General features: G+C 37.7%; 1 non-coding gene across 1 annotated transcript; it reads left to right on the top strand.

Annotated features, from left to right (window-relative positions):
* Positions 1 to 14,598: 14,598 nt before the first annotated feature.
* On the top strand, positions 14,599 to 14,739 carry LOC123633608. The gene has a single exon (XR_006733641.1). It is a non-coding gene; the product is annotated as a U4 spliceosomal RNA (small nuclear RNA).
* Positions 14,740 to 16,850: the final 2,111 nt, after the last annotated feature.

Consider the following 16,850-nt stretch of genomic DNA (forward strand, 5'->3'; position numbering starts at 1 on the left):
ACCTATCTCTTGGATTTCCCAACAGGGAAACACATTAAGGTGCTGACATTTATATTCACTTACTTCTTGTAATACCTGCTAGTACTGGGCTGGCCCTGGGTTAAGATCCACGACCTCATTGTGACTTGGAGGAATGAAGTGGTGTCTGCCCACCCCGCCCAGCCCCAATCTCACTGCTGATCTCATCTCCCTTTGAAATCCGGGTAATTTTGTACAGACGAGGGCAGGGCACCCTGCAAGATATGCACACGTAGAAAGGAACTTCCCGCAACTGCTTTCCTTCCCCCAAACTCTGACATTTAAATCTAACACTTAACTCTAACACCCAAATAAAGACATTGATGATAAAGAGATTTTACAACAGCTGTTTTCAAGGGTATAATGGTTTCTTCTCCAGCCAATGAGGAGTAGGTGTGAGGCCGCATCACTTGTCTCTGGCAGACTAAGTCACTAAGAAGAGAAACAAGAAGCACGGAGCTGCAGTAAAATAAATGTATCAGGAAATGTGTAGAATCATTTGTAGAAAATCACAAACATCTGTGAGATTACATAAAATCCCCTCTAAGCATTACAGATGCTTAGACCTGTCCACTGGGTTGGTAGACTGTAGGAAAGGGAAGAGTTCTAGGCCAGAATGTTTATTTAGAGGACACTTTGAAACTATAACTTTTGTCATGAGTGTTATGAGTGTGCATTCAATGCTACTGTGTATAGTGGAAAAAAACTTAAGTCCTCTTTGAAACATCTAGTCTTTCTAGATGTTTTTAAAAAAGTGCGCAACATATGTTAAAAGTAGAGGGCTAAAGTAACACCCTTTAAGTGTTTTTTGTTATTTCATAGGAGTGGTTGCATTTGGGGAATGGAATTGTTAAACTCGATGTCTTAGAGAATATGCTGACTGTCACTGGGTGGTGGGGGAGGGGAGGAGGAAGTACGCAGACAAGGATTCTCTGCCAGCGAGTTAGATTAGTTGACCATTGTTCTGTATGTGCAGTTTAGTTAATATTGCTGTGTATTAAAGGATAAACAAATCCTGATGCTCAAAATGTGTTAAAAGTAGAGGTAGTTCAATAATCCCTTTATATATGTCCTTTTGTTAGTTTTTAGGAAGGACTGTCTTCTGGGAGTGACCTTTGTTAATCCACCTGTTGGAGCTAGAGGTAGTCCTGTACTTAGTCACTGGAGTGGGGGAAGAGGAAGAAGAGGAAGGGTGAGGGGCATGGCTCTTTCCTAATATCTCCGTATCTAAAAGATGGCTTTAGATTATAACCATCAGTCTATATGTGCATTTTTAGTAAAGTATCTGTGTTTATTGTGGACAAAGTTCATTATTTTGCAACATTTAAGCTTTGGAGATGTCCTGAGGTGACAATGTATGATAAAAAGTAGAACTAGTGAATTAGCCAATTTGTGAGTATCTTTTTGTTATAATTGATAGAAAAGATGCATCTTGGACATGGAATTGTTAAACCACTCCTGAGCAGTGTATATCAGGACTTGTTCACTAGGCTGGCAGCAGAGGGGCAGAAGGATGTACGAAAGGAGAGATGTATGCAGATGTGTTCATATTCACATTTTGACGGTAGCCATTGATGTATGTGCATCCCTTTTGGCTGTACTATAAGAATGTATTAAGTAATTCAATAGAAGCATAAATATTCTAATGGTATAGCTCTGATAATGAATTCTCTTCGGAACATTACACTTAGTATACTCTGTTGCTTTATGTTTGATTTTAAATTGAGCATTAAGGGAATGCAGTATTTTAATCGGAACTCTGCTGGTGCTTTTATCTGGAGGCCTGTTGCCATTTTTGTCTTCTATAAAATTTTCATCTCAAGAAAGGCAGGATTACATTTTTTCCTAACAGATTGAGTTGGTGTAGTGTATTCTTGGTTATCAAAATAGTCACATGGCTTTGGGATTTTTCACTGGTTTTTTTTTTTTTTGGATTGGTTCATGATGTATGAAAAAGCATGATACACACTGTACAATCCCAATCCCATACAAACTGTAAACTGTTTGTGATTACATCAAACTGTAAACTGCTTGTGATTGTGGATAACTTTGTCCTTTGCTTCTTGTGTTTTTCAGTTTCCTATACTGCATATATTAACTTTTTAAAAAATAAAGGTTATTTTAAAAACTTTTAGAAATAAATAAATAAATAAAAGTGTCTTCAAATCAGGTAGCATAAACTCCCCAACTATTTTTGCTATTCTATGTTGTTTGCATTTCTATACCAATTTAAGAATAAGTTTATCAACTTCTTCAATAAAGATTAGATTAGATTATGATTGTGTTGAATCTATACATCAATTAGGAAAGAATTGAGATATTAACAATATTAATTCTTCCAGTCCATGAACATGGTATAACTGTTCATTTATTTAGGTATTCTTTAATTCTCTCAGCAATGTTTTATAGGTTTAAGTATACAGGTTGTACATATCTTCTGTCAGGTTTATCCCTAAGTGTTTTATATTTTTAATGCTACTATAAATGAAATTATAATTTTCAATTATGATTGTTCATGCTAGTATATAGAAATAAAACTGATCATATTTATTGAACTTGTATCCTGCAATGTTGCCAGACTCACTATTTCCTTATAGTGGATTTTTTTGTAGAGTCCATAACATGTTCTATTATAGGGATTGACAAACTATGGTCAGTGGGCCAAATCCAGCCAACTATCTGTTTTTGTATAATCTAAGAGCTAAGAATGGTCTTCACATTTTTAAATGGTTACATTTTGGATGGTTATATGTGTATAATTTCCCTTAATTTTTTTTTTTTTCTTTTTTTGAGACAGAGTCTCACTTTGTTGCCCAGGCTAGAGTGAGTGCCGTGGCATCAGCCTAGCTCACAGCAACCTCAAACTCCTGGGCTTAAGCAATCCTACTGCCTCAGCCTCCCGAGTAGCTGGGACTATAAGCATGCACCACCATGCCCAGCTAATTTTTTCTATATATATATTTTTAGTTGTCCAGATAATTTATTTCTATTTTTTTAGTAGAGATGGGGGTCTCGCTCTTGCTCAGGCTGGTCTCGAACTCCTGACCTCGTGCGATCCACCCGCCTCGGCCTCCCAGAGGGCTAGGATTACAGGCGTGAGCCACCGCGCCCGGCCATCCCTGATTTTTGTCTCTTAAACCACAAGTCAAAATGTTTACTACCTGACCCTTGACAAAAAAAAGTTGCCAGTTACCATTCTATAGAGTCAGTCATGTTATCTGTGAATAGAGGCAGTTTTTGTTTTGTTTTGTTTTGTTTTGTTATTGTCTTTTCCAATTGGCATGTCTTATTTCTTTTTCTTGCATTTTGTACTTGATAGGACTCTCAGTATTACATTGACCGGAAGCGATGAGAGCCTACATTCTTGCCTTGGTTACAATCTCAGAAGGAAAGCATTCATTCTTTCACCATAAAATGTTTGATATTAGTGGTAGGTTTTTCTTAGAAGCACTTTGTCAACTGTAGACATTTTCTTTCTCTTCCTGGTTTGCTTGGAATCTCTATCATGAATGGGTATTAGATTTTGCCAAATACATTTTTTTGCATTAATTGACCTAATAATGGGATTTTTTGTTTTTGTTTCTGTCTGATAATACAGTGAATTACATTGATATTTGAATGCTAAATCAGTCTTGCATTTCTTGTATACACTCCACTTGGCCACACTATGTTATTCTTTTTTTATATATATTATGGGATTTGATTTGCTAAAATTTTGTTAAGAATATTTGCATCTATGTTCATGAAGAATATTGATCTGTGGATTTCTCTTCTTGTAATGCCTTTGATTTTAGTATAAGGATAATGATGACATCATAAAATGAGGTTGGGATGTATTCTCTCCTCTTCTATTTGCTGGAACTGTTTATATAATGGTGTTATTTCTTCTTTAAATGCTTAAATGAATTTGCCAGTGAAAATATCTCATCCTGGAGTTTACTTTCTGGGAAGGTTTTTAGCTATAAATTCAATACCTTTATTAGATTTTAGGTTACTCTATTTTCTTGAGTGACCTTTGATAGTTTGTATTTTTCAAAAAAATGTTCCTATTTCACCTAAGTGGTTTAATTTATAGGGATAAAGTTTTTCATATATTCTTTTGTTATAATTTCTGCTCAATCTTTTGTGATGTCCCTTTTCTCATTCTTCATAATGGTAAATTATTTTTCCTCTCTGTTTTCGGATCAGTCTCACTAGAGGTTTATTGATTTTAGTGATCTTCCCAAGGAATTATATTTTTGTTTCCTTGATCTACTCTATTGTTTTTCTAATTTCATGTCACTAATTTCTACTCTGATTTTCATTATTTCCTTTCTGCTTAATTTAGGCTTAAGTAGCTATCAATTTTTCTTAGTTCATTGATTTGAGACCTTTCTTCATTTGTAGTATAAGCATTTAATGCTGTAATTGTCCATTGAAACATTGCTTTAGATGCATTGCATAAATTGTGATATACTGTGTTTTATTTCATACATCTTAAAATACTTTCTAAATCCCCTTCTGATTTCTCTTCCAATCCATGTTTTATTCAGAAGTGTGTTCTTTAGTTTACAAATCTTCTGTTATATATTTTTGCATTGATTTCTAATTTATTTTCATTTTATCAGTGAATAAATGTTGTATGATTTGAATCTTTATAAATTCATTGATCCTTAGACACTAAAAAGCAAGCATGAACATAATTCAAAACTCCATTGACACATCAAATAGGAATGTATTAATACTTTCTTGATTTATATATATGTGTGTGTGTATGTGTGTCTGTACACACACACATATATATGTATATATAAAATAATCTCAGTCAAAACTCCAGCATCTTACATAATAGGGGAAAAGTAGAGGGTTTCCTGCTAAATTCAGAAAAAAGACCAACATCTACACCACTATTTAACACAGTAGTTAGTGTTAGCCAAGTAATTTAGATTTTAAAAAAAGTAATCAGAATTATAAGAAATGGAAGGGAAGAGATAAAGCTATTTCTATTTGAGTATATGACTACACATCTGAAAAATCTTGTGTAATCAATAAAAAATGTAATACAAACAAAATACTAGATTTAAAAATGAATATATAAATATGCAATAACAATAACTTTGTAAATGCTATAATGAAAGAGAAGACCTCAATTACAAAAGCAGCAAGAATACTAATAACAAACTTTGTAAGAAACGTACCAAGTTTATCTAAGTAAGACTCAATATCATAGAGATGTCAATTATCCCTAAATTTAATTTATAAATGTAATACAATTCTAATAGAAATACCATTTTTTTCTGTAGCTTTATAAGTTAACTAAGAAGTTGATTTAGCTGGGCGCAGTGGCTCACACCTATAATCCCAGGACTTTGGGAGGGTGAGGCAGGAGGATCATTTGAGACCAGGAGTTCAAGACCAGCTTGGGCAACATAGCAAGACCTCGTCTCTATAAATATCTTTTAAAATTAGCTGGGTGCAATGGTGTGCACCTATAGTCCTAGCTACTGGGAAGGCTGAGGCAGGAGGATCTCTTGAGGCCAGGAGTTCAAGGCTGCAGTGAGCTATGATTATGCCACTGCACTCCAGCCTGGGTGACAGAGCAAGACACCATCTCTAAAAAAAAAAAAAAATTGATTAAAAATTCATTTTATTTATCATCTTTACTATATGAACTATTCTTTAAGGTAACTAAATAGTTGATGCTATAGAGGGAAACTTTTATAGAAGAAATGCTGCCAATAAATGAAGAAAGAAAGAATTAGAAAATCATATTTAGTAACCTGTAATTAAATAATAGCTGAGGCGATGATCACCATGGAGATTGTGATGACTAATTTTCTGTGTCAACTTGGCTAGACCAAGGTGCTCAGCTGTTTGGTCAAACAACAGTTTAGATGTTGCTGTGAAGGTATTCTTTAGATATGATTAACATTTTTTTCTTTTCTTTTTTTTTTTTTTTTTTTTTTAGAGACAGGTTCTCACTCTTTTGCCCAGGCTAGAATGCAGTGGCCTGCTCATAGCTCACAGCAACCTCTAAATCCTGGACTCAAGTGATCCTCCTGCCTCAGCCTCTCTAGTAGCTGGGACTACAGGCACATGCCACCACTCCCAGCTAATTTTTTTTAATGGAGTTAGGGTCTTGCTATGTTGCCCAAGCTGGTCTAGAATTCCTGGCCTCAAGCAGTCCTCCCACCTGGGCCTCCCAAAGTGTTGGGATTACACAGGCATGAGCCAGGGCACCTGGCCTAATTACAATTTAAATCAGTAGACTTTGAGTAAAGCAAATTCTCCTCCATAATGTGGGTAGGCCTCATATAATCAAAGGTCCTAAAAGAAAAGACTAACGTTCTCCCCATCAACACCCACTGCCCACCAAAAAAAGGCATTCTGCCTCCCATCAACTCCTGCCAGAATACCCAGTCTGGCAATTTCAGATTTGTCGGCCCCCACAGTCATGTGAGACAATGCCTTAAAATAAACTCCTTTCTCTCTCTCTCTCTCTCTCTCTGTCTTTCTCACATATATGTCTATGCAGATATGTATGCACATCTGCGTGTGTGTGTGTGTGTGTGTGTGTCTTATTGTTCCGTTTCTCTGGAGAACCCTGACTAAAATGGAGGCTAAAACCATCTGGAGAAAAGTTGGTGGGAAACTTTTTGCAAGGGAGGGATTATGTTATAACATCTGAGCACCTCATCAATCTTGAAAACACTTAAAGTAGGATAATCTGACATTAAATGACTCTTAAGGTGATACAATTGGAAGCACACGGCTCTGCCTGTGGAGTATTCTGTCTGCAGGAATTGAACCTGAACCCAATGAAGCCTCAGATATTTTTACGAGTAATACAGAATAAAAATAAACATGTTAAACGACACTACAAGAATGCAATTAACCAAATCCAGGAAAAATTCTACCTGACAAATGACCTAATTTCTTCAATAAATAAGTATCATAACAATGAAAAGGATAAATGTTGTATACCAAATGCTACTTAAGAGACACATCATTCAAATGCAGTATGGGGATTCTGTATGAAACAGGAGTTGAACAAAATAACTCCAAAACAATATCTCTGAGACAATTAGGTAAATGTGAATGCAAGCTGGTGTTAAGACAATATTAAAAGAAATATTGTTAATTTTATAAGTATAATAATTTTGTATGTTTTTAAAAGTCATTAATAGAGATATAATTAAAGTATTTAAGGTTGAAATTATACAGTATCTGGCATTTCTTTAAAATACTCCAGCCCCGTCTTTTTAATACTGAACTGAAAAGAAAGAAAAAAATATTCCAGCTCCCTAGATTTTTTAAATTTTCATTTTTCCATTTCTAAAGCAGAAAAAAAAAACCCTTAGTAACAATTCCCCTTTTATTTAAAATATCATTAAATCACTCTACCTGCTGATTACTGTCCTTCTCTTTTTATTTTAAACTGATTATCAAAGCCCAGACATCCCAAATCCAGACTTTATTAGTTAACATTTTGGGCCTTGGGATATGGTATAATTTTATTTAATTTCTTCACCAACTCTATCCAAGAAGGAGCTACAATCCCCATGTGAACAGACGTTTGTTAGACATACCTGCTCACTGACTCGATAACCAGCCGTAACGGAGTCCACCGACTGCATTTCTGAAATCCACAATCATCTTCATCTGTTAAATAAGCCAGAGCCATCCTGAGAGTATGTCATCATAGGAAACACATTGCCTGACTTAGATTAATCAAAAAGACAAAATAATAAAGGGTTAACTCAACAGAAGCCAAAGAAGAGATATAATGGAATTAGTCTAAGGATAGAACCTGTGTGTTATCCAGGAAACTGTCTCTGTTTATTTCTTAGGTAAGTTTCTCTGCCTGTTGTCCATTATTTTATTTTTCTCCGCTTCCAAGCTTACATGGTAGAAAAATGGGCCCTGCGGAGATGTTCTCAGCTCATCTCTCCTTTACCCAAAAGATCTGACAGATTCAAATGGAATCCACCTGTCTTGACTCCAGATTCCGGGGAAGAGGCTCATTTTTCCCAGACCCGTCAGATGCCCACTGTGCACCAGTAAAGAGATGCCAGGGGATGAGCTCCCCTTACACGAGCACGGGTGCCCTGATGTGAGCGTGCGGGTGGGTGGCGGTGGCGCCGCTGGTGTGCACGGGGTCTGCAGGTCTGCACATCAGACTCAGCTCTTCTACAGGGAGACGGCGCTAAGCCCAGTCCTCCTGCTTCATTCTGTGACAGTGAATTTTATTCAAAATCAGTGCAAGTGGTACTGAAACCTGTGGTGATAAATCTAGTGCTCTATATACTTATATCTGACACTAATAACCCAAGGGAAAAATATAGTAAAATATTTCTGCTTTCTTGAAATAAGCCTGCCACGGCCTATATGGAAATTCACGACTAGTAAGCCCTTGCTGCTCTACACCCTTACTCCACCTGCGCATGTCTTTCTTCATAGCGAGAATCACCTCCTAACATTATATGCTGTATCTGTTTATTATAGTATGATTTTTTTCTTTCCTGCTAGAATTAAAACCCATAAAGGTAGAGATATTTTTGCCTTGCTCACTGTTTTATCTGGAACACTATGTGGCACTTAGTAGGAGCTAAATAATTATTTGACAAATGAATGAATGAAGCAATTGATGACTTTGAAGTCCAGACCTAGGCTGCCTTCACCTAAACAAACCCCTGTTCCCACTAGTGACATTCTCTGCCTGCTACATGTAGAGAACCACCACTCAGGATTCCAGCTGAGTTCTAAACAATTCGATCCTTCCCAGTCAAGGACCCTCAATTTCTCCACTTGGTATTTCATTCAACAAATGGCAGTGCTTTGAAGATTCACACTGGTCTTCCAAAACCATATCAGTTTTTAGAAAAATGTTTCCAGACAATTCATTAGTAACCCTTCAAAGTTGTGCTTCCAGATTTTTATCAATGTGCAATATATTTTTGTTTAAGCTGAAGGGACACAATGTTACTATGTCAAACATCAAAGACAGTACTGACTATCTTTACAATATGCTGCTTTCCATTGGAGTTTCTTCTGTGAATTACCTACTCATACTTTCCAACGTTGCTACTAGGTTGTTAAATCTTTCTTTTTGACTGAGTAGTACTTTATTTCTTCTTTTGTGTAATGCATGTATTGAAAAATATCCACGTATATTTCATAACAGTGCTGTTCAAATTATATAATACATATTGACCAATATCTATGTGTTATATCCACTTTTAAGAAATATGTAAAATGTAATAACTTGTTTTCTCATTCCTCTTTGCTTTTCAAAACATTATTTATACTCTTCAACATGATTTTATTTACAGTTTCAATATGATATGCTTAGGAGTAAATTTTGGGGGGTGTATTTATCCTGCTAGGTATTCTCTCAGGTCTGTAATATGTGATTTGTTGTCTGTCATTAATTTTGGAAAGTTCTCAGCTGGCTTCTCCAGCGCCAGGCTCCTGAAGCTTCCTCAGCACCCAGATTTGGCAGCGTGTAGGGCAGCCAGCAGCACCCAGCACCCAGCAGCTTCCTCAGGCACACATGCGCGTTCACACACACACACAAACACACATACAAACAAACACACACATGCGCGTGCACACATGCATATACACACACACACACTTTGGCAGTTTTATAGCAGAGTCTCTTGTGAGACCACCAGAGGAGCAGGAAGAGCTTCCCCGAACATCCTAGAGGCAGGATCTCCCAGGGTGAATTCCAGCAAATTTCTGCCAGGGCGGCAACACAGCAACTACTCTGCCACTCAGTATGCCATGAATGTGCCTCCCTCGCAAGGTCTGACCTCACCCTTGGAAAGAAAAATTGAGAAGGCTCCTCCTTGGGTGCCCTATCTTAACCCTCGGGCAGTAGCTATTATATATTATATTATGGACTTTACACCTGCTATTACTACATCTTTTAGAGTTCTCTTTACTTCTTACTAACTAATATTACTCCAATCCCTGGTTATGGTTCATAATTCTTTACATTGAACTTTCTTTTTCAAATCACTGCATGATTTCCTCTCTCTCCTGATTAGACCTAGACTTTTAAACTCACAACATTTTATTGAAGCATGAGGCCAGGATAAAGATGATTCTCAGACATGCAAAGACTAGAAAATTTACTTCCAGTATACCCTTTTCAGAATGCTACTAAAAGATGTTTTGCAGCAATAGTAGGGAGTTAAAGGAAGAAAGAAGAAGATATTGGATACATGAAACAGTGGTTTAAACCCAAGGAAACAATGAAGAGAATCCCAAGATGACATCTGTTCAACAATCCTGGAAATCAAATTTTTAGATTGAAACTGGAGAATGGAGGGCTCCCGGAAGGGGATTCCATGATAAACATGATTCCATACATTTCTTAATACTCTTCGGACACTCAAAATATCTAAAGATGTAATAGAAAGTGGACTATATATATGGTGGGAAAGATATTGCAATTAGAAACTCCATAAAAATCAAAAGATGTTCAAGAAAGGAAATATATTCACTCAATAGTGAACATACATAAGTTTTATAAATTAAATATTTTTTAAATTATAATTCATAATGAAACTGTGGGAAAACAATGGAAAGACATAGACATGTTGACAAAGCATAAATGCTATCAATTTTGAAAATATTAAAGACAAATTATAAATTTCAGAAGTTGGAATATGAAAGAAGGAAAAAAGTAGAACAGGAAAGAGTAGGGTTAGCAATATCTTCATCTACAAGGAGAAAATTCAAGAGATTTGGTATATAACTGACAGAATAATAGAGTATTGTATTTAAAAATATAGGGGTTCCTACAGAGGAACTAAACATAGTAACCTAACAATAACATAAAGAGGATGCCAGAGACGTGTAGTTGTTGGCAGTCTAAATTCTCTGCTGTCATGGCAGGAAGTCAACTGATGTCTAAGTTAATACTCCCACATACACAAAGATACGCATATCGCTGTTAAAAGTCGTTGAGCTGGAGATAATATAATGCCAGTGAAGGGAAGGGGTGCTGTAATGGGTTCTTGTTTTTATTACAATATATCTCTACTGTTTAATTTTCAAACTATATACATGTATCCTGATAAATTTAAAATATTAATTGTAAAATAAAATATCACTCTTGCTGAGGTATCAAGAATGCTTCAGATAGTGACAGAGGATAAGGAAAGCTCCAGGTAGAAAACGACAGTGGCTTGCACTGGAGTGACAGCCGTGAAGTTTGTTTCAAGCATGTGATTTTATAGTAGCAATCTCTTACCTGAGAGAGCATGTCAGACTGAGCTCCTCGGTTCTCAGGCAAAAGCAGGCTTTAACCCCGGCTGCAGTCATGCTTCTTTGCTTCTGAAACACCCAAACCCGCATCTCGGATTGCATCGTATTTTGAACACACAGAAGGAAGACTCAGGGAAATAGGAGCTGCAGGGTTGCCACCCTCTAGGAATGCTGACCTTCCCCAGTCCAGACCTGCAAAGGGCAGAGGAGAGGAGCGAAAGCAGCAGCTTGCTTGACTTTCTAAAGTGCAGTGTCTCCACCTACTGGTGTACGTGCGCAATTACTACTATCCCTGTAGCTGTTACTGCCCTAGTGCTAAGGACCTGAAACTTCCCGCAGTAGAATCAATGTGCGTTAGCACAGTTTTACATCAAAATATAAACAAAACATAAATCCACGATCTTTGCAATGCAATGGGAGTCTTTGAGGGTGTGGCAATGACAGTTTTGAATCATGACACACAGGGCAAGTTTTAAAATAACACCCTCTTTAGCGGTCCCTTTCCCCAGGATCTACTCCTCAGGGCTTTCTTCTCTCCCCCGTGTCTCTCTTCCATTGCGCTGTACAAATCTCTCTTCCACTGCCTTTCCTGCCAACACTCCGCTTCCCACGCAGTAGCTTAGCCTCCTTGCACCCCCGACACACACCCCAGCTGTTTTCTGGCTTCTGATAGCTCAGATAAGAAATCTGTTTCCTGTCTTCTGGTTCTTGTCTTTTTATGTATAAACTGTTAGTTAGCTTGTTTATGTCCTTTGTGGAAGCTTTTTTTTAATCATTGTTTTTCTTGTTTCTGATTTTGTAGTCAAAATTTTTCATTACTACAGCTAGGTAACTATTTGCATATTTTCATGATTCCTGCCTGTTGCCTTTAAGTTGCACGAATCTTATCCATCCAAAGACTAAAGTCTTCCCTTAGCTCAGCAAAAAATCTTCTATTATTTCTTTTCTTTTCTTTTCTTTTCTTTTTTATTAAGACAGAGTCTCGCTCTGTTGCCCTGGCTAGAGTGAGTGCCGTGGCGTCAGCCTAGCTCACAGCAACCTCAAACTCCTGGAGTTAAGCAATCCTACTGCCTCAGCCTCCCGAGTAGCTGGGACTACAGGCATGCGCCACCATGCCCGGCTAATTTTTTGTGTATATATTTTTGGTTGTCCATATAATTTCTTGCTATTTTTAGTAGAGACGGGGTCTTGCTCTTGCTCAGGTTTGTCTCGAACTCCTGACCTCGAGTGATCCACCCGCCTCGGCCTCCCAGAGTGCTAGGATTACAGGCGTGAGCCACCGTGCCCGGCCCATTATTTCTTTTACTGTATTCTATATTCTTTCTAGTCTCTCTTTCTAAAACATCTATTGTACAGCAATTGGAGGTTTCTGTGTACAACTTCCTCAATATATTTTCTCAATTTTGTGTATCCCAAGGTAGCGAGAACAGGAATCTGATTGTTCTTTGTACTCTCTCTCCCATCCTTCTAATTTTTTGTGACTACAGGACCATGACCTGAGCACTCCAATTGATAGCTGCTTAGTACTTCTGTTGCTGGGTGCAGGCCCGGCTGCCTGCCACCAACCAGACACGAGAGGGGAGTGTTGGTGGAGGAGAGGTGGTTTATTCAAGTGACAGCAGCCTGAGGAGATGGCGGACTATCGTCTCAGAGACCATCTCCTCTCTACTTGCCAAGGAAGGGGTCAAGAAGGTTGGTGGCAGAAAGCAAGCTTTGTGCAAGTCATCGTGACCTGCTCATTGTCAGCAAACAATCTTGTCATCAGCTGTCTGCAGTTGACCTATTCAGGACTCTTGACCTGTTTTTCCTCAAGGACATTTTGCAGGTTAATTCTAAACTTTTAAGACAACAAAACTGAAAGCATACTGGAAGCAAAATGGCTCCCCTTTAGCCGCCTTAGGGTCTGAATGACCCCTGGGCGCACTTACACCCCCACACTTGCCTTAAAGAGTGCTCCCTCGTTATGCTCAAGAGTGAGAACAATCTAAAATGAAATCATTTTAATATTAACTTATTCTTTCCTTTCTTCTTTAAAGATTCCTATATATTTTTTACCTTCTTTTGCGTTTCTTTTATATCACTTACTATATTACTGTGGCAGACATACCATGGAAAGATCAAATCGTTAGAGGGTCCCCCAGGAAATTAAAGGGATGCTTGACCTATCCTCTAATGTGTTGGCCCTCAAATGTCCCAGCAGGGGGCCAAAATAGAGACGCGATTATCTCAAAAGGATCAGTAGGTGTGGCTTTTGTCTAATAGAGTGAATCTCCATGAAATCCACAGAACACCCTCAAAAGTTTTAGAGAAATAATGCTACCTGAACTAAAAGGGGGGAAGTGCAAAACAGAAGAAGGTTGTCTGACTCCCAAAATTCCACCGGCAGGTAGCAGACTGATAAAACAACTCACATGCTACCCTTCATGGAAAAGGATGACTCCCTCAACTCGTGAATGTTTGATTCAGTTTGGAGCATAGTGTTACAGTTCTCTTCTGCTTCCTTGCTGTTGTTGACGTGCCTCTTGTTCTCGTTTTGGAGAGAATATGCATTAGCTGTCAGTGGCTTCAGTGGATCACTCTACAGCTTTGTATTCATGCTGTGATGTCTATTTCCCTAAAGCAGCCAAAACAGTAATAGGAAATTTTGTGGCTTACTAGGTTTCTTGGCTCAAGGTCACCCTCTACTGTTAGTACAGTGTAGTGCAGTTTCATTAATAGGAATCTTTGGGGGAGAAGAGGTTGATAGGTCTTCTGATTTCATGATTCTCTTTTGTTTCTGAATGTAATTTAATTTTCCCTACTTGCTTCCTTTTTCCCTTTACTACCATGTTTCTTAAAGGAGCTGCCACCATTTAAGTCAACACTTCGATGAACCCTTTCCTGAGACTATCACCTCTGATTCTCTCCACAGTCAAATTCTTTTTATTAGATTGCACAGCAAGCAGTGCACCTGTATTCTCTGTCCCAGACTTGTTTTCGTAATTTCCCCACTCACAATGGAAGATTATTTTTGCAAGGATGATTTTCTATCTGCCCACTGCCCCAGGCCCCCTCTGTTCTGCTCTTGTCCCCTCCGTCTCCCTGTTAGATTGGAACAGGCCTCCAAATGTGTCTTTGCTAGATTTGAGTATGTATTTCCCTATTTATATGTTAATTCAAAGTTGACAGTATTTTCTGCCTTCTAGTTATGCTGTAACTGTGGGTTACACCTCATTTTTTTGTCTGCCTTAGAAAATAAATTATGGGAGTACAGTTGGACGATTGTTAACAAGGTGAATACATTAGGTGGACCAATATGCACCTCAGGAAATAGATATTACCAGCTTTGCACAATGGCAGTATCGTAGCCAGTGAGGTTTATCCACGGTGTGATTATTGCTAATAGAAAACTTTTCCCAATACCCCGCCATGATGACTTGCAATATAGTTGGCACTGGCAATTTTTGGCAGTCCCCACGGGTACTGAATAAAAAGAAAAAAAATGTAGAAAGAAAATATTTAAATAAAAGAGATAGATATTACCTTTTGTACACTGACAGTTGTTATCTAAAATATAAAAACAATTTTAAATACATATTACCTCAACTCAGAAGTCCCATCATGCTGCCTTCCAGTGACTTCGTCCCCAAGGGTAGCACTACCCTGACTCTTAGCAGTATGGATTAATTTTGCCAGTTTTGAACCTTACATAAATGTAATCATACACTTTATACTCATTTGTACGTGACTTCTTTCACTCAATGATATGTTTGCAAGATTCATTCATGTTGATTGAATAATTCATTTATTCTTTTTTGCCAATTTTTTTAAAATTTCAGAATATCATGGGGGTACAAATATTTTGGTTACATATAATACCTTTGCTTCACCCAAGCCAGAGCTACAAGAATGCCCTTCTCCCATACAGTGTGCTCCGCATCCATTAGTTGTGAGTTTACCCACTCCCACCAACCCCCCCGCCCCACCTGACCAGCCCCTGAAGAATATTACTTTCATGTGAGCACCTCAGTGTTGATCAGTTAATACCAATTTCATGGTGAGTACATGTGGTGCTTGTTTCTCCATTCTTGTGATACTTCACTTCAAGGATGGGCTCCAGCTCGGTCCAGGATAATATAAGAGGTGTTAGATCACCATTATTTTTTGTACTTGAGTAGTATTCCACGGTACACATATACTACATTTTGTTAATCCACTCATATATTGATGGGCACTTGGGTTGTTGCCACATCTTTGCAATTGTGAATTGTGCTGTCATAAACATTTGAGTGCAGATGTCTTTATTATAGAATGCCTTTTTTTCCTTTGGGTAGATGCCTAGTAGTAGTGGGATTGCTGGATCAAATGGTATTTCTATTTTTAGTTCTTTGAGATATCTCCAAATTACTTTCCACAGGGATTGTACTAATTTGAAGTCCCACCAGCATGTTCCAATCTCTCCACATCCACAGCAGCATTTGTTGTTTTGGGAGTTTTTGGCAAAGGCCATTCTCACTGGAGTTAGGTGATACTCATTGTGGTTCTGATTTGCATTTCCCTAATGATTAGAGATGTTGAGCATTTTTTATACGTTTGCTGCCATTATTTCGTCTTCTTTTGAAAAGTTTCTGTTCATGAGCTATGCCCACTTTTTGATAGGGTTATTTCATTTTTTGCTTGCTGATTTTCCTGACTTCTATATAGGTTCCAGTTATCAGCCCTTTATCAAATGTGTAATATGCAAATATTTTCTCCCATTCTGTAGGTTCTCTGTTTGCTTTCACAATAGTTTCCTCGGCTGTGCAGAAGTTTTTAATTTGATCAGGTCCCATTGATTTATTTTTGTTGTTGCTGTGATTGCCTTTGGGGTCTTCTTCATACATTCTTTGCCTAGATCAATGTCTGTAAGAGTTTTTCCAACATTTTCTGCTAGTTTCATGCCTTAGACTTAAGTCTGTTATCCACCATGAGTGGATTTTTGTGAGAGGTAAAAGGTGCGGATCCTCAGTCTTGTACATGTGGCTATCCAATTTTCCCAGCACCATTTATTGAATAAGAATTCTTTTCCCTACTGTATGTTTTTGTCTGCTTTGTCAAAGATTAGATGGCTATATGAGGATGGTTTTATATCTGGGTTCTCAATTCTGTTCCAGTGGTCTATGTCTCTGTTCTTGTGCCAGTACCATGCTGTTTTGGTTACTATAGCCTTGCAGTATAGCTTTAAGTCTGGTAAATTGATGCCTCCCAATTTGTTCTTTTTGCTCAAGATTGCTTTGGCTCTATGAGATCTTCTCTGGTTCCAAATGAAGCGTGGAATTATTCTTTCTAGATCTGTAAAGAATGATGATGATATTTTAATAGGGATCACTTTAATTCTGTAGATCACTTTAGGTAGTATGGACATTTTAACAATATTGATTCTGCCAATCCATGAGTGTGGTAGGGTTTTCCATCTGTCTACATCTTCTGCAATTTCTTTTCTCAATGTTTTGTAGTCCTCCCTATATAGATCTCTCATCTCCTTCATTAAATATCTTCCCAAATATTTAATTTTCCTTGATGCTATTGTGAAAGGTATTGCATCTTTGATTTGA

Source organism: Lemur catta, chromosome 2 (assembly GCF_020740605.2).
Source record: "Lemur catta isolate mLemCat1 chromosome 2, mLemCat1.pri, whole genome shotgun sequence".
In the NCBI taxonomy this organism is placed as follows: domain Eukaryota; kingdom Metazoa; phylum Chordata; class Mammalia; order Primates; family Lemuridae; genus Lemur; species Lemur catta.